Source organism: Lathyrus oleraceus, chromosome 2 (assembly GCF_024323335.1).
Source record: "Lathyrus oleraceus cultivar Zhongwan6 chromosome 2, CAAS_Psat_ZW6_1.0, whole genome shotgun sequence".
In the NCBI taxonomy this organism is placed as follows: domain Eukaryota; kingdom Viridiplantae; phylum Streptophyta; class Magnoliopsida; order Fabales; family Fabaceae; genus Lathyrus; species Lathyrus oleraceus.
This window is the reverse complement of record NC_066580.1, coordinates 61,414,664-61,438,834: the sequence shown is the minus strand read 5'-3', so window position 1 is coordinate 61,438,834 and position 24,171 is coordinate 61,414,664.

Sequence of the window (24,171 nt, the reverse complement as noted above, 5' to 3'; positions counted from 1 at the left end):
CTCCGCCATGTACACGGTCGGAGAAGACGGTGGAAACCACCGCGCCCCACCGTCTGGTTTTGGCCTAGGGTTTCTGTTTTAAACGCTGCGTTTTGGCGCCCTTGACCCTAGCTTGTGCGAGTTCGATTCTCAGCGCATGTTGTTTTTTGATTTCCAGTTGATTTTCCAATTGAGCGCGCCTTGGACCGTGAGTACCTGTGTTCGAATCCTGGCCATGCACTTTCTGATTATTTCATTTGAGCGCTTTTGTCAACCCTGTGTGTGTGAGTTCGAACCTTGGCCATGCACATTCTGATTTTCCTTTGAATTAACATTTTCCACATTATTTCATGTTATTTCTTTTGATTTTCATTAAACTTTCAAAAATCATAAAAAATGGTAGGAATGTCCAAATTAATCCAAACTTTTTTCCACATGCTTGTGTTGATGTCTATTATTTTTTTGATGTTAATCTCATGATTTTTGTGCTGCTGGAATTTTTATTGTGCTTATTTGTTTGAACATGATGCCAATTTGCTATGTTGTGCTAATTCCTTTGTGAAATGCTCATGGTTTATCCAATTGCCTTGAAATTTGACATGCCTGATCATAACATGTGACATGATTTTTTGGCTTTTTGTTTGGCATTTTTATCATTTAATACCACTGTTTTGGACACAGACATGTAGTGTGACATTTGGTGTAACATTTTGTGCATTGCATTTGTGCATTTTCTTTCATGCACCAATTGAGCTCTTTTGGATTTAATTTTTGGTATGATGCTTGTTCATAACATGTTAAACTCACATAAAAAATTTCATGATCATTGGATACATTTCTGTTTTAATGTGGATTTTCTATTCTTGATGTCCAATTTTGATCACATTGCTTGCCTTTGCCTTATCTTGTTCACTTGATAGCTTTGCCTTTTGAATTGGATTTGGTCCCTTTGAGGACCCTTTCTTGTTTGGTTGAATGTGCTTCATGTGAAATATTGACTTCTGTTTTGGTCATTTGACTTGCTTTTGAGCTTGGTCTTTACACTTGTGCTTTGTATGCATACTAATTGTGCTTTGTGTTTCAGGTTTGAGCATTTGGCACTAATGGTTGGTTTGCTCATTATTTGAGATGCAAGTTGCTTTGATTACTAACTCTTGTTGTGTTGTAGGTCCATTGATGTGATGAACTCACTTGAGTGCTTGCACTTGTGACTTGCATTGTGTATAATTGTTGGATGATTCCACTGTTGTCTGTTTGGTTTTCTGAATGCAATATTAACTGTTTGGATTTTTGTACAGGTACATTAGTCGCTTTTAGCTCTTGCTTGAGCTTTGCTTTGGAGTGTGGTTGGTACACCACTTAGGTAGCCACTCTCTTTCTCCATGTAGTTTGGAAGTCCTGCCACCTTTTTGGCAGGCATTTGGCTGAAGTCCTCCTTAAGAGGCTCTGATTGTGTATGTTTATATTTGTGCCAAAGACCTCCTTGTTGAGGCATGTTACTTGTTAAGTCCTCCTAAGTGAAGAGGCAATTGACAAATAGAAGGGATTAGCAATCAATCCCCTGTTAATCAGTGAGTCGTTCATTATGCTCGCACTACGTGCTGATGCTCTTGAACCTAACCCAAGATCTGGTATAGAGTCAGTCAAGTGGAATAGGGTCCCTCATTCTGGATCCCCACACCTTCTTTGATTCAAGCTCACCCAGGCCAGGGTTAAGAGCATGAGGTCTAATCCTCATTCCCATTTCATCAGCTTCACCCTAACTCTCAATGTTAGTGGTTAAGAGCTTCAGAACACCCCTACAGTTTTGGCTTGTTTGTCGAGGTTTATATGACCCCTCTTGACTAAAGCCCAACCATTTGTCTGAGCCTCTTGTTTGTATATAGAGTGTGATGATTGCATTTTGTGTGTTTGCATCTGTTGCTTGTTTGTTTTAGGAGTTAGATGTAAGTCCATCTATTGGCTTTCTGTTTCCTATTTGTTTTATGGAGTTAGATGTAAGACCATCTATTGGCATTGTGCATTCGTTTATTCTGTTGTTCAGGAGTTGGATATAATCCATATATTGGCATTCCGTTTCCGTTTTATTATTCAGGAGTTAGATGTAAGTCCATTGATTGGTATTCTGTTTCCTCTTTTTGTGGCTCTCTTATTGAGACTTTTGCTTTTTGCCTTGTGCTTATTCCAAAGGAACTTACTTGGATCATCTCTATGATCTCGAGAAAGGAACTCCTATTTTGTGGCATATTCCTTTTCCCCCACCTCTTGCATGCTTAACCTTGATGCACATTTCCATCCTTAACCCAAACCAGAAAATCTTTTGTGCAAACATTTGACTTGTTTTCAAAACTAGAAACCTAGGCCTTATGCCTTTGATTTTCAAACTTTCTTTTCACTAATACTCATTGTAAATGAACTCTAATTCATACTCTGACTTCATTTTGTGAATAATTCTAATTGGTTAATTCAACCCACTCAATTGTCTTTTGTGGCCCTTGTCCACTTCTTAATCAAATTTTCATGCATTAACCATAGGTTTGAGTTATCTCAGTGGTTGATGTAAACCTCACCGCATCCTTAGTGATTGAATTGTAAGCCTTCCATGCTTATTATAGGGTTAACCCCTCACTAGCATGTTGAAGCTATTCTCACATGGTGGATTTTTGGTTTAGGTTGAGTTTTCTCCCGTTGATAATGAAAGACCTTAAGGCTTTTGTTTAAAATCAATCCACTCATTTGTTTTGAAATTTTTTACCCGACCTACGGGGTTTTGATCCTTATCTTTCATGAGAGGGTACGTAGGCAATGGATTCATCCATCCAAACACAAAAATATAAATAAACTTGTACATTCTTTTCTCATCTCTTCAATCATGTTTGCACAAAATAATTTCATAAACAATAACCTTTGCAACAAGTTGTGAAAAGGGCTCCCTAGGAGTACCTAGCATGTTGTGGGTGCCTAACACCTTCCCATGACATAACCGACCCCCTTACCCAGATCTCTGACCTTCTTTTACTAGTTTTGTTTGTAAAACTTTTTAGGTTTTTGTTTGCTTTCTAACCATTCATTTGGATAAATAGAAGTGCGGTGGCGACTCGACTTTGTATGATTTACCTTGGATTTAGTTAATATTTCCAATGGTAACGAATACACCGCTACAACAACATTCCCTGTGCAAAAAGGACTTGGCCAATGCCAACATTCTGAAATCAAGTTATTGTGAACTGAGACTTCATCTGATGCAAGTATTAGGATTCATTTGAGCTTATTTGCTACATGGTCTTGATGTAAATTGTTATTTTGATCTTGTGTCTAATGCTTCATCCTAAGTGGATCAAAGAGTATTTTATTTGATACATGAGAAGACAAAGAAGACTGCTAGCTATGGGATTTGGTTTCTTGGATGTGGCTATCTTTATTTAATGCCTTGACCTTCATGATGTCTGATATTGCTAATTGCTTGATTCCAAGTCCAAAGGGAAATTGGGTTTTCTATATGACACTCTTGTATGTTGGATTGCATCCCATTGGTCAGATATTTTCAAATCTTAACTTTTAATTTTATGCTTAGGATTAGTCTCTTTATCTTCTGCCATTTCTTAAATTTCAAAATCTCTCCCCCCTTTCAAAAACTTTCTTTGCTTGTGTTTTCAAACTTAGACCTTATTTCAAGTAGAAACTTTGGCCTTATGCCATTGACTTTTCAAACTCTGTTTTCTTAAATCAAACTTGTAAATAAATCTAATCATATTTACTTAAAATTTCAAAAGATAAAAAGAACTAACACTCATTCAAACTTTTGGGCCCTTTGTGCCCCTTTTCACTTAACTTATGATTAAAAGCAATCCACCAATTTTGAAATTGTTACCACGAACTACGAGGTTTTGATCCCTCATTTTATGTTGGTAAGTAGGCACAAGTCCGAAGGTCTTGTCAAACATAAAAATATAATTAATGAATTCTTTTCTCATCCCCACAATCTATTTTTCTCAAACATCTTTTATACCAAAAACATATGCACACATAAAAAAGGGATCCCTAGGAGTACCTAGGACACTTTGGGTGCTAACACCTTCCCTCTCTGTAACCAACCCCCTTACCTGTAATCTCTAGCACTTTATTAGTTTTGATTTGAAAACTTCTTATCTTTGGGTTTTATTCATACTTTTCCCTTTTCCTTTGGAAACAAAAAAGTGCGATAGCGACTCTGATCTTATTGACGTTAAGCTTATCCATAGCTATATGGTCATGAATATAGCGCTACAGAAATTAAGTGGCGACTCTGCTAGGGAGTAGTCCTCAATGGGTTTAGCCTAATTTTTTATGTGTATATATTTGTATATTTGATGTTTGTATATATTTGTTTGTATGGTATAATCTATCGGTTGTGCTTAGTGATCTCTGAGTGGTAAGATAAGTTCTAACCCGAACTTGAGTGCAATTAAGATATGAGGATGGTATAGTCATGTTAAACTTGTGTGTAGTAGTCATTAACAAGTTGTCTTGAGACCCATCTACTCAGTGAAGACCCTTTTGGAGTTACTAATGTCACACAAGTTATTTGTGGTTAGCCATTACTTTCTCTGATTTGGGGTCCAAGAGGCTGAGGATCGTAGAACATTTAACCCAACTTGGCTTATTTAGGACATAGTGTAGAGACTGTTCAGGTGTAGACCTGATAACAGTTGTTACGCGATACTACACTCAGACGAGTTTCTCTTGAGAATATTATGGGTTGATGAGTCAGTCATTCTAACCTGTAATATCTGATAGATGGAATTAAGACTCTGGGAACGTTTTACATGATCTACATGTTTTTATCCTTAGTACACTCCTTTGGGATGGTTCTTAACCCGATTCCATGCTCGTGACTCACAAAAAACCCTTTGATCCTCGGTTGATTTGATCAAGTCTTGTCAATATCAATGGAACTTGGGTGTTGATAAGGTGAAAACCATAATCCTCCAAAATGGATGATTGATCTTGATGATAACTTGATCCATCCCTTGACCTTTGTTTGTGTTTGCCTTGTGCGTGATCCCTTGTTTGTGATTGTTGCATTCATGCATACATGCGCATCATAACATTCATCACAGAAAAATAAATTTCAAAGAACTAAGGTATTATTTGCAAATATTTCCAGACTATGGATGATGGACGAAGGAACACTAAGAAGTACAGTTTCAAATGTCCTGATTTGAAAGAGCTAAGGAAGTTGTCCTCCTTTGTATTAGATACCTTGGACTTCAAGCAACGTCATGGGAAGCTCTTGTCTGTATTATCTACAAATATGGTTGAAGGACTTCTGAGCATTTTGGTTCAGTTTTATGATCCTCCTTACCATTGCATCACTTTTCCTGATTATCAGCTTGTGCCTACGTTAGAAGAGTACGCCCACCTCTTGGGAATACACGTTTATGACAAGGTACCTTTTAGTGGATTGGAGGAGATTCCCAGATCTCATATTGTAGCTGAAGCTCTTCATCTGAAGAAATCTGAGATTGAGACTCATTGGGTGAAGAAAGGAGGTGTTTTTGGATTGACTTTTGAGTTCCTCATTGGTAAAGCTACTATCTTTGCTCAAGCCGGTAGTGTGGATGCTTTTGAAGCCATCTTTGTGTTGCTCATCTATGGTTTAGCTTTGTTCCCTAACATTGACGGTTTTGTTGATGTTAACGCCATTAGAATTTTCTTGATTGGGAATCCTGTGCCTACTCTATTGGGTGATATATATTTCTCTTTGCATTTGAGGAATTCTAAAGGTGGTGGGACTATTGTGTGTTGTGTTCCTCTTATGTACAAGTGATTTATTTCACACTTGCCTCAGACGCCCGCTTTTTCGGAGAACAAGCAATGTCTACGGTGGTCTCAGAGACTTATGTCCCTCACTAATGATGATATTGTTTGGTATGATTCTGCATTGAGTAGTATGGATATTATTGACAGTTGTGGTGAATTCTATAATGTGCTCCTCATTGGTACACAAGGAGGAATCAACTACAACCCTGCTTTGGCTCATCGACAACTTGGGTTCCCCTTGAGAGACAAACCTAATATCACTTAGTTAGAAGGTCTTTTCTATCAAGAGGGTAAAGATCCCTGACATTTGAAGCAGAAGATGATATATGCTTGGCATAAGGTGCATAGGAAAGGAAGATCCGAGCTTGGACTACGTAACATTGTAGCTTTGAAAGCTTACACTCTTTGGGTAAAGAAGAGAGCTTTGGAAATGAAGATGTCGTATGCTTATGAAAGACATATGTCTTTGGTTGTGGCTAAGCCATTAACTTTCCCTAACCAAGATGTAGAGGAGTTGGAAGATGTGCCCACCAAGATGAAGCAAGAGAACGATATCTAGGAAGAGCAGTTCCATGCTTTAAGCCGAAAGCATGAGAAGTTGCAGCTTGAATCGAAAGACAAAGATGCACTTATTGAACTTATTGAAGACCGAGTAGTGAAGAGACAGAGAGAGCCAGAGGGTCCATCTTCCTCTAGTATGCCTCAACCTTCCGGTGCTTGGAAGAAGATTGTGGATCAGCTCGTCCTTGAGAAGGCTCAGATGAAGACATCTTTTGAGTTTGAGATTCGACGCATCCGAAGGAAGTACGCGCCCGCAGCCAGATCATCTGATATCATTGCTAAGGGATCCTTAGGATGATTAGTTTCCCTTTCTCTTTTATTTGTACTTTGGTTTCTGAAATTGTACTCAGTGTAATCCTTCCAAATTTTATGAATAAAAAGAGATGTTTATGGTCAATCAAATTGTTATTACATATATATATATATATATATATATATATATATATATATATATATATATATATATATATATATATATATATATATATATATATATATATATATATATATATATATATATATATATATATATATATATATATATATATATATATATATATATATATATATATATATATATATATATATATATTTGAAAATAGAACTTCATATGTTCCTTGAAACTAAACAAATAAAAACATTGCATTTCATGCATCATTTGCATAATAGGTTTTCTTCCGCCATATGTCTTATCGGTTATTCTTTTGTGCTTCAGCCAAACTAACTCACCGATACAATACTCATGCTAATCAAAGATCATGGAGCACTTAGAGCAAGAGAGTAGAGAGATAAAGGATGAGATTTCATGGTTAGCTGCTATGATGGAGTCTGTTCTTGCCGCGTAGAATCAACCTTCACCAAGTCCTGCAACTCCTCCCCAGATGACTGTTATTTCTGGGGTTGCTACCTCGACTATTCCTATTGCTTCCAGCCAATCGGGTCCTTCCAGGCTTGATGGGTTCCCTTGGAGAATGTCGTCCAACTTTATGCCTGAAGGGTTTGCACCCACCTTTGTCTCTATGCTGGCATCTAGCCCGGCCATGTCACTGCCACCTCTAGTTGTTCACACTCTGCCTCGTGTTGAGAAAAAGATTTACCATTCTGAGCCATCTTAGGGACCAGGCGTGTATGAGAAGATGGATGAAATGAAGGATCAGTTCCTCGAGCCGCGTAAAGAGTTGAAGAATCTGAGAGGGAAGGATTTGTTTGGGAAGAGTGCTTTTGAGCTCTGCCTGGTACCCAATGTGAAAATCCCGATTAAGTTCAAAGTCCCTGACTTTGAAAAGTATAATGGAAATACTTGTCCACTAAGCCACCTTGTGATGTATGCCAGAAAGATATCAACTCAAACTGATAATGATCAATTACTAATTCACTACTTCCAAGACAGTATGACTGGTGTTGCTTTGAGATTGTATATGGGGTTAGACAGTGCAAGTGTCCGTACTTTCAATGATTTGGGTGAAGCTTTTGTTAAGAAGTACAAGTATAACGTTAACATGGCGCCTGATAGAGACCAGTTGAGGTCTATGTCTCAGAAGGATAAGGAGACATTCAAGGAGTATGCTCAGAGGTGGAGGGAACTTGCTTCCAAGATTAGTCCACCCTTGGAAGAGAAAGAGATGACAAAGATTTTCTTGAAAACGTTGAGTTCATTTTATTACGAACATATGATTGCCAGTGCCCCCAATGACTTTACCGAAATGGTAAATATGGGGATGAGGTTAGAAGAAGGAGTCTGTGAGGGACGTCTGTCTAGAGAAGAAGCACTGTCTAGTAAGAAATACAGTGGTAGTTTCTCCAAGAGGAAGGAAAGGGAAACTAATTCAATATCGGTAGGGAGGAAGAGGAGGCCTCATGTCAGAAAGAGTTTTCAACCTCGTCAACATCAACATCAAGTTTCTTCAGTGATTCCTGTATTTTCCAATAACTCCAAGAATCAATCTGTTCCGATTCAACAACAACAACGTCAACAACAACCACAACAAAGAACTAACTTCAATAACAACAACAATAATCAACAACAAATTTTTGAGAGGAAGAAGGTCTCCTTTAACCCTATTCCTATGTCCTACACAGAATTGTACCCATCTTTGTTTCTCAAGAACCTTATTCAACCCAGAAATCCTTCGCAAATTCCTGAGCCACTTCCATGGTGGTTCAAACCTGAACTTCGCTGTGCCTTTCACCAGGGAGCCCCTGGACATGACATAGAGAATTGCTATCCATTGAAATACGAAGTACAAAAGCTCGTAAAGAGTGGGATGGTGTCCTTTGAGGACCGAGTGCCTAATGTGAAAGCTAATTCGTTGCCTGCTCATACTAATGCTACTGTCAACATGAAGAACGGTTATCCAGGGAATTTTCGAGTTTTTGATGTACGACGTATCCGTAGGTCTCTAGTGGAAATGCATAGAACTCTGTGCTTAATTAGTGATTGTGAACATGACCATGATGGTTGTGTCATTTGTAGTGTGAACCCCCGCGGGTGTATGGTTGTCAAAAGGGATATCCAGAAGTTGATGGATGAGAATGTAATCCAAATTCAACAGTCGAGGGATGTAAATGATGTGAATGTAGTTATGTCAGTGTTTAAGACCCCTGAGCGGGTAGTAATCCAATTTGATAACAACAATAACAACAATGTTAATAGATTGGTATTGTCGTTGGTAATACGGTTAGCAGGCCATGTTCCGTATTCATCCAATAAAGTTGTGCCTTATCAGTATAATGCCACAATGGTGGAGAATGGTTAAGAGGTTCCTTTACCAGTAGCATATTCTGTGATAAATATAACTGATATTGCAAAGGTGACCCGTAGTGGTCGTGTTTTCGGTCTGGTCTTTCCAAAAGAGGTAGAGGATGCAACAACCAGTAATAGGGTGGAGATGCTAGTGGTGAATCCAGTTAGTGCTCCAGTGTGTCAGTCTGATGAATCCAACAAACTGAAGGATAATGATGATGACGAAGTGTTGAAATTGATAAAGAGAAGTAAGTATAATATGGTGGAGCAGCTACTCCAAACCCCGTCAAAGATCTTTGTGCTGTCACTATTGATGAATTCTAAAGCACATAGGGAGGCATTGCAGAAAGTGCTTGAACAAGCCTACGCTGAGCATGATGTGACCGTGGATCAGTTTGACCATATTGTTGCTAACATCACTTCTTGCAATAACTTGAGCTTTTGTGATGAAGAGTTTCCCGAGGAAGTCAGAAATCACAATCTAGCGCTCCATATTTCTATGAATTGTAAGGAGGACGCTCTGTCCAATGTGTTGGTCGATACTGGTTCATCTTTGAACGTGCTTTCGAAGTCAACTCTGTCCAGACTTTCCTATCAAGGCTCCCCAATGAGATACAGTGGCGTAATTGTCAAAGCGTTTGATGGTTCTCATAAAACCATCATTGGTGAAATGGACCTTCCAGTTAAGATAAGTCTGAGTGATTTCCAAATTACTTTTCAAGTGATGGATATCCATCCGGCCTACAATTATTTATTGGGAATGCCATGGATTCATGAGGCAGGAGAAGTAATGTCTACTCTGCACCAGAAGCTAAAATTTGTGAAGAAAGACACGCTTGTCGTTGTTGGTGGAGAGAAGGCACTATTAGTGAGCCATCTGTCATCTTTTTCGTATGTTTAAGCTGAGAAGGAGGTTGGAACGTCGTTCCAAGACCTGTCTATTGATGAAGTGAAGAAAATTGGGGCACCTATGTTCTCTCTCAAGGATGCTTAGAAAGCTATTGAGGCTGGCAACACTGATCGGTAGGGTCGAATGATAGAGATTGCTGAGAACAAGAATAGGGCTGGATTGGGATTTCAACCAGGGTCGTTCAACGTCAAAGTTGAAGATGTGAAATCGAGTTTCTGCAGTGGAAGGTTCATTCATGGTAATGATTAACAGTCAGCTGTTGTGATCGAGGACAGTGATGGTGAAGGCGAATCCTGCACCAACTTTGTAATGCATGGCCAGATTTACAACAATTGGGTTGCTGTTAATGTTCCTACTTTTATTCACCGATCTAAGTAATTTGTTTTTTTTTTCATTTAAAGAAAAATCTTTCTCCTATGCCCAAGGGAGAAGTGAACATTGTTTGGCATTTCAATTATCATCAATAAAATACAATCTTATTCATCCATATTTATGATGTTTTATTTTTACTTTTTGCTTTTTCTGAAAATGGTAATCACAAAAAAACATAAATAAATAATAATCTTCCATCTACATAATATTTGGTCACAAATCACTTCTCTAAAATCAAAATATCAAATCATTATGCAGGTTGGTTCTTAAACCTATTGAATACAATGATCCTACTCCCTCTCCAAACTTTGATTTCCCTGTGTTTGAGGCTGAGGAAGAAACTGATGATGAAGATGTATCTGATGAATTATCTCGTTTATTTGAGCATGAGGAAAAAGACATTCAGCCGTTTGAAGAGCAGATTGAACTAGTCAACTTGGGTTCCGAAGACGATGTGAAGGAAGTCAAGATTGGGTCTCAATTGTGTCCAGAGGCTAAGAAGGCGTTGATTGATCTTTTTCGAGAGTATTCTGATGTGTTTTCTTGGTCCTATCAAGACATTCCTAGGTTGGATTATGAGATTGTGGAGCATAGATTGCCATTGAAGCCAGAATGCCTGTCAGTCAAGCAGAAGTTGAGGAGAACTCATCCTGATATGGCAGTTAAGATCAAAGAGGAAGTGCAGAAGCATATTGGTGATGGTTTTCTTGTTACTTCTGAATATCCGCAGTGGATGGCCAACATTGTGCATGTTCCGAACAAGGATGGAAAAGTCCGCATGTGTGTTGATTATAGAGATCTGAACAAAGCTAGTCTGAAAGATGATTTTCCTCTTACACACATTGACATGTTGGTAGACAATACAGCTAAATTCAAAGTCTTTTCATTCATGGACGAATTTTCCGGTTATAATCAAATCAAGATGGCACCCGAAGATATGGAGAAGACCATATTCATTACACCCTGGGGAATATTCTGTTATATAGTGATGCTTTTGGGTTAAAAAAATACGGGTGCAACATACGAGAGAGATATGACCACTCTTTTTCATGATATGATGCATAAAGAGATCTAAGTTTATGTTGACGATATGATTGCCAAATCAAGTGATGAAGAAGAACATGTCGGGAATTTGTTGAAGTTATTCCAGTGTTTGAGGAAGTACAAACTCCGCTTGAATCCCAATAAGTTTACCTTTGGTGTTCGTTCTGGTAAGTTGTTGGGCTTTATTGTCAGTGAGAAGGGTATTAAAGTTGATCCAGCCAAGGTCAAAGAAATACAAGAAATGCCTGCGCCTAAAACTGAGAAGCAAGACAGAGGTTTTCTCGGCTGCTTGAATTATATCTCAAGATTTATATTGCATATGACTGCCACATATGCGTTTATCATCAAGCTTTTTCGGAAAAATCAGTCTTGTGATTGGACCGAAGACTTCCAGAAAGCTTTTGACAGTATCCAAGAGTATTTGCTTGAGCCTCCAATTCGGCTTTGGTTGTGAATCAAATCAAAGGTGAATAGGAGACGAATCAACCCAGTTTAATACCATATAGAGACTATGCGAGGAGGATTTCAACTTTCTTTACAAAGGTTGAGTTTCATCATATCCCTCGAGATGAAAACCGGATGGCAGATGCTCTTGCAACGTTGGCTTCAATGATCATGGTGAAATTCTGGAATGAAGTTCCTAATCTGACTGTGATGCGTCTTGATAGGCCAGCTCATGTATTTGCTGTTGAAGAGGTCAAAGATGAGAAGCCGTGGTATTTTGATATCAAACGTTTCCTCAAAGGTCAGATTTATCCTCCCGGGGCATCTTTGAAAGATAAGAAGACTTTGAGGAGATTAGCTGGCAACTTCTACCTAAATGGTGATGTGCTTTATAAGAGAAAATTCAATATGGTTTTGCTCAGATGCGTGGATAGACACGAAGCAGACTTATTGATGACTGAAGTCCATGAAGGTTCCTTTGGTACTCATTCCAATGGACATGCTATGGATAAAAAGATGTTAACGGCAGGTTACTATTGGCTGATAATGGAATTTGACTGTAGCAAGTTTGTGAAGAAATGCCATAAGTGTCAAGTTTATGCAGATAAGATTCATGTTCCTCCTACACTGTTGAATGTCATTTCTTCTACATGGCCCATATCCATGTGGGGAATTGATATGATTGAGCCCAAAGCTTCAAACGAACATCGTTTCATTTTTGTGGCTATTGACTACTTTACAAAGTGGGTTGAAGCGGCATCATATGCGAATGTAACCATGCAAGTTATTGTGAGGTTTATTAAGAATCAGATTATATGCCGGTATGGTGTGCCAAGTAAGATCGTTACTGACAATGGATCAAACTTGAATAACAATATGGTGGAAGCTCTTTGCAAAGACTTCAAGATTGCAAATCAAAGATGAATGGGGTTGTTGAAGTTGCCAACAAGAACATCAAGAAGATTATTCAGAAGATGGTTGTGACGTATAAAGATTGGCATGAGATACTACCATTTGCTTTGCATGGGTATCATACATCTGTTTGCAATTCAACAGGGGCAACCCCTTTCTCACTTGTTTATGGTATGGAAGTTACACTCCCAGTAGAGGTTGAGATCTCATCATTGCGTGTCTTGATGGAAGCCAAGTTGGCTGAGGCTGAATAGTGTCAGACCAGATATGACCAGTTGAACTTAATTGAAGAGAAGAGGTTGACTGCCATGTGTCATGATTAGTTATATCAGCAGACAATTAAGAAGGCATTTGATAAGAAGGTCAGACCTCGTGTGTTTAGAGAAGGTGACCTTGTGCTCAAGAAAATTCTATCCTTCAAACCTGATGCTAGGGGCAAATGGACTCCTAATTATGAAGGCCCATATGTTGTTAAGAGAGTCTTTTAAGGTGGTACTTTGATTCTTACAACTATGGATGGTGAAGATTTCACTCGTCTTGTGAATGCCGATGTAGTCAATAAATACTTCGCCTAAAAAAAGAAAAGAACAGCTCTTTAAGTTTTAGACCCGAAAGGGCGGCTTAGCCAAAAATGAGCATCTCGGTGGATTGAAAACCCGAAAGGGAAATCCAGGCAAAAGTTAGAGACATAAAACAGAAAAATCATCCCGATAGATTGAGTACCCCACCTTGGGGAAATCTAGGCAAAAATTAGGGATTATGGCAAGTAACTGCATTCGTTTGGTCCGGGTCATTAGAAACAGTTTTGAGCAAGTAATTTGTTTCTGATTCGTCATTCTCGACCGACGCCGAGAGCATAGTGGATATTGAAGTTTGTAGGGAGAGGAATGATCATTGTATTCAATGTAGCCCTTTTCCATGAAAATTACCATTTTTCGACTTTTGTAAAGATCTACAGAGTCTTGTCATTTACAGACTACCATTCTATTAAATAAAGTTGAGCTTTTTTATCCAATTGTTTCTACTCTTATTTATTTTCCAGCTAAAATAAAATTGAATTTTTATGATGATAATTTTGAAATAAATTAATAAAAATCATTTTTTTCTTAAAATAATAAAAGCAATCACTTTAAAAAGCAGTTAATTTCAGTAAGGAATACCAACAACAGTCTGAGAACAGGTAAGTCTTGACAATACGGAGCCTTGTTGGTCTTCCCCAAGCAGTTGTTCTGATAATTCCCAAAGCAGTTCATTATTTGTACCCAGTAGAGTTGAACTGGCGATCAGTCCGTTCTACAAATCATTTTCCTAGCTTAGATCCTTCGAGCAGAGTTTTATCTCTTGTACTCCCCGACGGAGTTCATCTTTAGATACAACGGTGTTGATTATGAGCACTATTTGATTTGGTCCCCTATGAGGTCGTCTCCCATTTGAAATGGTGTTGACCTAAAATCCCCGCAGAGTTGATAGCTAGGATCCTCAGCAGATCTTTTCTCTTTCCCTAGCCAGGGTTGAATTTATTCAAAGCCATATTATTTGTGTTCACCCACAGCATTTTCCTCCAGTTGGTGTTTCCATCTTATTGAGATTAGCCAAGTGTTGCAGCGATGATTCAAATCTACGATAATTGTATCCTTTGCGATGGTTTTGTCAGCATAATCATCAATCACACACACACACACACACATATATATATATATATATATATATATATATATATATATATATATATATAGATATATATATATATATATATATATATATATATATATATTCACGCATAAAACACAATATCAGATATTTCATTATGCATTTTTATTGCATTTGATTCCTTATGTCTGATTTCCTGCTTTGGTGATATTATTTCTCTATATTTCATCGTGGATGATTATTGTTTCAGTTTCCACCCTAGTTAGTTATCTGGATGGAACCACTCCCCTTGAGTTATGTCCTCATTTGGTTGAGTCTCTGTTTGACGGTTTCTTTCCAGTTCTTACCTAGATAGATACTTTTGGTCCCTTGAGAGTCTGTTACCCAGTAACTGGTAATTCTCTTCTTGATTTGTGAGTACTTTACTTTTGCCGAATACCCGGTAAATGTAATTTACTTCCTTCATTTTCCCCAGCGGATTCGTGTTCACGTTTCCCCAGGCAGCCTATCCTTCATATGTTCATCCTAACCGATGACAGATATTCTCCCTTTGTGGTTTTCTACCCAGTAAAAAGGTAGTTGTAATCCATATTTTCATTCCCTAGAGAGTTAATCCTTGATATGTTCATCCTAACCGATGACAGATTTTCTCCTTTTTTGTTATTCTATCCAGTAACTGGTAGATATAAATCCTACTTCTCGCCTTAGAGTTAATCCTAGATATGTTTATCCTAACCGATGACGGGTTTTCTCCCTTTGTGGTTTTCTACCCAGTATAAGGTAGTTATAAATCCTTCTTTCCCCTGCTGAGTCTATCCTTGATATGTTCATCCTAACCGGTGGGGGATATTCTCTTTTTGGTATTCTATCCAGTAACTGATAGGTATAATTTCTATTTTTCCCTGGCGGTCCATCCTTGATATGTTCATCCTAACTGATGACAGATATTATTCCAATGAGTCTATCCTTGATATGTTCACTTTATCCAGTGACATATATTATCTCTTTGGTCTTTTTCCCATTAGCCGCTAGTTGTAAATCCTATTTGATATTTTTCCCAGCAGGTTGTTCTTACCCAGTAACCGATAACGAATGCACCTCCTATTTCTCAACGAGTCATCCTTGATATGTTTACCCTAACCGGTAACGAATGTCCCTCTGTCAGAATACATTATCTTCCTACCCAATAACTGATATTAGATAATATATTTCTTTTTCGAGTATCTCAGCTTTGTTTTGATCCACCCGCTCCCCTGCAGATTTTCCCCTGATCCTCCAACCGAGTCCTTCCATTGATTTATTTTCATGGAATTCCCCTAATGTCTCCAGGGGTTTTTAAGCTATAGTTTGGCATACGCATAACCTGTTTACCCCTAGAGTCTCTGTCTCCCTAGTGAATGTTCCTTATGGAATGCATTATACCCCTGTGAACTTTCAGTCTCTCTGAATTCTTTTCCTTTGTGGCAATATTTCCCCACAAAGATCATTTTTGACATTCATATCATATGCATCATGAGGTCTCTTAGGGACCAAAGTTTGTTTCTATATGTTGTTATTTAAGTCCATTCTACTGAGTTAATACGAAGATTTTAACCTTCACATCCTCAGTTAGAATGTCCTTAAATAGGGGCAGCTGTAAGACCCTAATTTTGACCCTAAGATCCTTCATGCTATCTCATCATATGCATTGGTTTTAGGATCACACCTTGGCATTCTCCTTACCACTCATTCATTGGGTTTGCATTGGGAAAGATCACCCAACACATTTTTATTGTCTCATACTTTGTTTTTCATTATTTACTAACCAAAATACCCAAAAATATGTCAATGTATAGTTTGTTGCTTTTGTAGGTAGTGTGTGTGATCACCCGTGCTCCATCAAGCTCATACCTAGGGTTTAAGACCCTTAGTGCAAGTAGACAAATAAAGAGATGGTTTGCATTAGCTATAGACATCATATATGGATTCCCATGGTCTTAACATATCATTTTGATCAAGAATTCATTGAGAGTTTGAAGCTTGTTTGCCTTGGAAACCCTAATTCATCTGGGTATCTTGTGTGACTTCTTCAATAAGTTTCCTCATCATTTGATCAAATATTTCAAGATATACTTCATATTACATCATATTATGCATATATGCTCCTCCATGAGTCCCAAAAATCCAGAGAATGTCAAGCTAGCAAGATTGTTCATGGTGGTTGACCAGAGAAAGTCAACTGGTCAAAACTGGGGTTCCCTAGACCCTATCTCCTACAAAATTTTTCATATGAAAATTATTACAAGAGAAACATTACTCCTTATGATATTACAAACAAATTTCATGTTGAAGTCAAGAGCTAGTTTTGCTTGGAAAGTCATATTTTATGGTGAAAGATTATAGGTCATTTTGTCTAAACCCTAGTTAGGAGGTCCACTTCCAAGGACCATAACATGCTAAATATACATGAGATTAAATCCACTAAAATGCCATGATTAAATTCAAGGTGTCCTTTGCAACTTTTATATTTGGAGTAAGTTCAAATTCAACTTTCAAATCCATGTGCCTAGAGGAAACATTATAGGCCATTTTGGGCCATTACCATTGAACAAGTGATTTTCCTCAACTTCTAAAATGCATAACTCCTTCATGAAAAATCCAAATGAGGTCAAATTTGTGACCAAATTTAATAGGCTTGAAATAAATACAACTTTTATGAAGGAACTGTTTCCATTTGAAGTCCATAGCAAAAGTTATCCAAGGTGGAAGAAGTGGACATTTGACTTGGTACTTAGAAAATTTTCAAATATGTTTGATTTTCCAAATTTCTACCTCAAAATTAATCATGATACAAACCTCAAATGTAAAAGTGTTCAACATGAAAGTTGTTCCCCTTGATCTCTCCTTTTAAAAAATTCCAAGATCATCTCATTTGGATCAAAATTGAAGGACTTGCACATGGGTGCGATTCATGGCCCCATTTGGAAGATATTCATGAGCAATTTTCATTCCATATTGCATGGCTTCATGAATTGGTTTCAGCATCACATGTGCATGTTTTAGACCTTTTGACATCATTCTTTGGGCTTCGTACATGCCCATGCAAGCATGTATGAGTTCATTACTATTTTTGGAGTTTGAATGGAAGTGTGCAAAAAGCATTTGAAGAGCCTATAATTACAAGTGCCATGAGCTCATAAATGCATCAACACCTTGCCCAAGCTTTTCCAAGAAAACTCAGACCCCTCACTCCATATAATTTCTTGAGGATTTCATTGAAATCGAGTTTGCATTTCACCTTCTATTTTGAAGTTCAAACTCCAAGAATTCATTTCCTTTTTCATCTCAATTGATAACTGCAAGCAAGAGGAGGAAGAATCAAGCAAATCCAGATCAAGATCAAGCTGAATTGAAGCTACTCGAAGGTTGGATTTCAGAAACTTCATCTCTTCAATTCTCTCTCAATTATTCATTATTCTTTGTGATTTTTGGTTGGCTGAAGTCCTACCAATATAGGCAACAAGATTGAGTTACTTTGAGGTCAAGTCGAAGCAACTCAGTTCATGATCCTCAAAATTCAAATCCCTGTATCTTTTTATATACTTGGAATTGGAGAAAATTGAGGCCAGATTCGTGATCCTGAGCATTTTATCTTCAAATTAGTGTCCTTGTTTTCCATTTTTCATGAAGTTTAGGCTGGAATAGTCTGGTGGTCCTCACCGGAGAAGATGACCGGAGTTAGGGCTCTGGTAGGGTGTTGGCAAGGTTCCAACCATCTGATCTTGGTCCAGCGTTCTAATCTTGTCCATTGGTTTTGATTACCACATGTGTGGCGCTTTGACTCAAGTCTACCATGGATAACGCGCGCGTGGCAATCAGATCTACCACCTCAATTAATGAGGGAGATCTGATGGCCCTTGTTTTTTTGTATTTTCTGATTTTTCATTTAATTTCTTTATTTTGTTTAATTCATATTAATTTCATTTTTAAGCCAAAAAATATGGGACTTTCCCCAAAAATCTTCAAATATTTTTCTCTTTCATTTTTTGAATTAAAATCATTTTTTGGATTAGTTTTGATATTTTTCATGAATAAATGTTTTTGTGCATATTTTTAATTATTTACAAATACTTCTAACTTTTCAAAAATCATGAAATTTGTTGTCTAAGGTCCTTTGACCTTGTTTGACCTAGGATATATCTCTTGGCCATTTGTTTGGTGTTTTGAAAAGATTTTAGGTTTTGACCAAATTAAATTGAAGTGTAATGTACTTTTAATTGATTAATTGTGTAAAAATTATTTTGATCCATTTTATTGATCTTATGATGTTTGACTATTTTTTCGGGTCTTGGTCAAGATTGATTTGACTTTTGTTGAATTAAAATCATTGGATTTAGGGGATTGATGAAATTCATATTTCATCTCCCAAAATGAATGAATGATTTTAATTTGATAAAATTCCTCCCATGACCAATTTGTGTTTCTTTCACTTCCTCTCCCTCTTCATCTTCATCATTATTCTTTCCCATTCCTTTCATTGACCAATGAAATCTCAATATCCTTAGGCTAATTGGTTCATCAATGACTTTGTGTCAGATGAACCAATACAAGTATGGATGAGATAAATCCATCCCTTTTGATATTCTCTTTTAGTGTGTGGTATGGTTTAGGTGTTTGATTCATTATACCAAATCTCTAACATGCATTAACACCTAAATTTTTATTACCCGACCTCAGATAGTTGTGACTTCTACATAAGTCCAATTACGATTGCTTAACATAGAGCTAAATTTGACCCTAAAGGCATATCATTCTAGTAAGTGAGATTGTAAGTCTCCCATCTTTCATGGTATTGTATGGAAACTTGGCCTTTTTTCCTTCCTATGGAAGATGTCTTGGTTCAAGGATTCATGCTTGTGAATAGATGGTTGAGTGTTCTCCAAAGAATGACTTAATTAATTGAAAAGCAAAACCCTACTAACATCCAATTAATTTTGACTAACACTTGACTAACTATTGTTAATATTGGTTTAATTTCAAGTCATTTACTTTATGCAATTTAATTTCTAGTCATTTATCATTCATTGTCATACATTTTATTTAACTTGTTTATGTTTACGCCATTTTCACTTTGCTCATTTGAGCCATAGATTGTGACTGTATATATTTTGTTTGTGTATTTTGATTGTGTTTATGGTCTTAGGACCCTAAAATACTTAATATTTTGATTGTGTTTGGTGGACTGTTGATCTTGATATGAACTTTTGGACTTAGAACTAGGCAACATTCCCTGTGCAAAAAGGACTTGGCCAATGCCAACATTCTGAAATCAAGTTATTATGAACTGAGCCTTCATCTGATGCAAGTATTAGGATTAATTCTACATGGTCTTGATGTATACTGTTATTTTAATCTTGTGTCTAATGCTTCATCCTAAGTGGATCAAAGAGTATTTCATCTGATACATGAGAAGACAAAGAAGACTGCTACCTATGGGATTTGGTTGATTGGATGTAGCTATCTTTATTTAAGACCTTGACCTACATGATGTATAATATTGATAATTGCTTGATTGATTATTTGTTTGATTCCAAGTCCAAAGGGAAATTGAGTTTTCTATATGACACTCTTGTCTCTTGGATTGCATCCCATTGGTAAGATCTTTTCAACTCTTAACTTTTGAAATTCTAGTATCAGATATGAGATGTCGAAGGTAATGTCACAACACTAATATCTGAATAATGCAAACAGGATAAAGAGAAAGAATAGTAATGCAATAGACACAAGCAATTGTTTACCCAGTTCGGTCCAACTCACCTACATCTGGGGGCTACCAAGCCAGGAAGGAAATTCACTAAAATAGAATCAGTTCAAAGACTCTCGGTACACTTCAACAAGTTACAGTCTTTCTCACCTAATCTCTACCCGTGCAATTTCTTCCTAAGCACTCTTAGATATGAGAACCCACTCACTTTCCTACAATCACACCTGTGATTTTAAACAACAATCCCTTGTGAAAAGAAAACACTTTTCAATAACACACTCTTGACTTTACTTTACAGTTTCAATCAAGAAGACACACTCTTGATCTTGCTTAACATATTTGATCAAGAAGACACACAATGGATCTTGCTTCACAGCTTCGATCAAGTAAACACACACTTGATCTTGCTTCACAACTTTGATCAAGTAGACACACACTCTTGCTTAACAGATTTAGAGTGACAAATTACAACCACAAATCAGACCAATTCAATCATCAATGGATGACTTGAATGGCTTACAAGTCTCACGACTAAGCAAGACACAAACCCTAACTCTCTCTATGTATTTCGCTCAGTATTGGTTGAGTGTTCAATCAGGTTTTCCAAGTCCCTTTTTATAGAAGCTTTCAGCTGGGCTTGGATATCTTGAAAACCCTAAATCTATTTTCCAATCAAATCTTCTCATGACAGCTTGTTAGATCTCTTTGGAAAATAAGTAAATCAGGTTGTAATCCATGATTGAATGCGCCTACAAATCAGATCTTCAATCATACATAGATTGCCATTAATTGTGCAATCACAAAACACCAGACATTCATACTGAATGTTCTGTGTACAGGATGTGATGACATTGGGTCTAACATCCTGGAACAATCCTGCATAATTCCATAATTCCATTTATAATTTCCAGCAGGTACATAATATCAGATGCCATGTCATTATTTCATTCTGAAACAATCCTGCATGATCATGTCTTCCATTTGAACTCGAGCAGGTACACATCATCAGATGCCATGTTATGATGACATTCTGAAACAATCATGCATGATTATGTTCTTGAACTCCAGCAGGTACATAGGATATCTCATGTTAAGACATCACACATAACATCTCGTGAACACTCTTTGTTTTACCAAAATTGCTGCCAACACTTAGAACCAACCAACTCCCCCGTTGGCAAATTTTGGCTAAAACATATATCTGTCCTTTTTGTTCACAAGGTAAACTATCAGCAGTTAAACAATATAACAGTAGTTTAATCAGTAGCAGAAGCAAATACAATTACTAGTTATAGCTACTAGTAATACACACATGCACAAGGGTACTTCTCCTCCCCCTAAATCTGTGCAACACAAACAGAATTACTAGTTATGGATGCAACTAGTAAGACATACAAATGCACAAGGGTACTACTTCTCCCCCTAAATCTGTGAAATACAAACATCTCCTTTAATAATAACAACATCTATAACCATAGCACCTGTAACAGTCAGACTCACCTTCTAACATCTGCTTCAACACGTTAACATTCAGAATTTCCTTCTGACATCTCCTTCAACATGTTAACATTCAGAATTTCCTTCTGACATCTCCTTCAGCATGTTAAAATTCAGAACCTCCTTCTAACATCTCCTTCAACATCACCTGTACAACACAGAGCTTGCACAGAACATCAGACATCTCCTCCAACATCTCAGAATAGAACACCATTCTGTCTTACATCAGACATCTCCTCCAACATCACAGAACAGAACATCATTCTGTCTTACATCAAACATCTCCTCCAATATCACAGAACAAAACATCATATAACATCATTCTATTTAACATCATCAACTGTCATCTGTTTAGCCTCGCTAGCTACATCAGCACTGCAGATCTCCACAACCACATATTTAACTGCAGCTCTCCACATAATCACTTTTCCCCCTTTTTAGTCAAAATTGACCTAAGGTGACTTAAAACATAAATGCTAGGAGATACAAACCATAATTATACACAGCTGTAATAGATGAGATAATTAGAAATCCATGGAACTCATTAAGAGCCAAAATATTACATCAAGACATCAGTAAGGACTGCTATTTCAACAGAAACAAAACATCTAAGCTTCCAAAACAGTCATAACGGCATCCAGAACAACACACATGTCATCATAACAGAGGGACCATCACCACAACTTAGTCTGAGGAGGTAGCATCTTCTTCACTTTCAGATTCAGAACTGCCACAGATTGATCTTGACAATGAGACCTCTCACTTGAGGTATGGGCATCTGACTCCTTAGCTTCACCATCTTCAACATGGAAGGAAATGTTGTCCAAATGCACATCTGTAACCTTAGCTGAAGACTTTCTAACAGTTTGCCTTTTAGCAGGTGAGATGTCTGGGACATCATCTTCAGAATCAGAGTTTTCTCTGATTTTCCTCTTCTGAACCTCTACTTTACTCCATGATTTAGAAGGACCTACAACAACAGCCTTCCTACTAGTTCTAGCTGTCAACATCTCAGCCACAGTCTTACCTTTCCTGGTTTTCATTTTCTTTGCAACACTTGGTTTCAAGTGATGAACCAAGGTGTCATCTTCCTCTTCTGAACTCTCTTCCTCCTAATCAATTACTCTCTCAGCAGTGTCATGCTTCTTTCTTGGCCATTCTTTGACTTGACCAGCAGTGATTGTCCTACAGACTTCATTGTCTGTGGCTTCTAACTCAACAACTCCTTCTGTTCCTCTCCCTAGGAACTTATTCATTATAGTTGGGGAGAACCTTACACACCTTCTTCTCACAAAAAACTTGCAGAATTATTTGTTATTCTTATCAGAAATATCCTCTGGGATATTCACCACAAACTCCTCCACTAAACCTTCAAAACATTGGGGCAATGAACTAACTGTTTTCATCAAACCAGCAAACTTGATTAATTCCATAACCTCCTTCACTTCTACAACCTCCTTCCCTAGCTCCCTTTCTACAGTAACTCTCCTCTGTATAACAAATTTCCACTTTAATTGCTATAAATTCTCATGAATACAAATCCCCAATTTCCCTCTTAAACATTCAAACTGATTAGCATCCAAAGCTTTTCTAAATATGTCAGCTAATTGCATTTCAGTAGTAACATGCTCCAGTGCTATGATTTTCTCTTCCATAAGTTCTCTAATAAAGTGATGACTAATATCGATGTGCTTTATCCTGCTGTGCTGAACAAGATTTTTGGAAATAGTTGTAGCACTCAGGTTAGCACAGTACACTGTCCTAACATCTTGTGTGACATTGTGTTCAGTCACCATTAGTTTCAACCAACCCTGTTGAGAACAGCTCCTTCCAGCTGCTATGTATTCAGCTTGATATATAGCACAAACACCATTTTCATCTTTGAATACTTTTGAATGTGTAGGAGCAGGAGTCCTTGCACTCTTCATGCCAATCTTCTTAACATTGTTCTTGGCACATTTGCTTTGAGATAGAAAAATAGACTCTTCTATCTGCTTGACTTGTAGCCCAAGTCCAGCAAAGCTCTTCCCAACTTCAAACTGCATTTGACGAGCAACATGTTCTACCATCTGACCTGACCTCCTACCAAACCCAATATTAACCACATCTGTTTGAGCCACCATGAGCTTTTCTCCTTGAGGTTTCAGACAACAATCTTTGAAGATTTCAACCACATCAGATTTTTTTTTGTTCCAGATGTATCTGGAGAAATCATCCACCACTGCAAACTTCTTTCCACCAAGGCTTTCCACCTGCATGGGTCCCATCAACTTCATATGGAGGAGTTTCAACCCTTTGGAAGTGATGTCATGTCTGAGTTTCTGGTATGACATCCTTGTCTGACATTTCTCACAGACTTTTCTTTCATCAATCTTCAATTTGGGAGTTCCTCTAATAGCTTCAGCAAATATAATCATCTTCATACCTTTAAGATGTAGATGGCTCAATCTTAGATGCCAGGTCTTCACTCCTTCTTATTTGACTAAGGTACTCTTTGAATAATAACCAATTTGA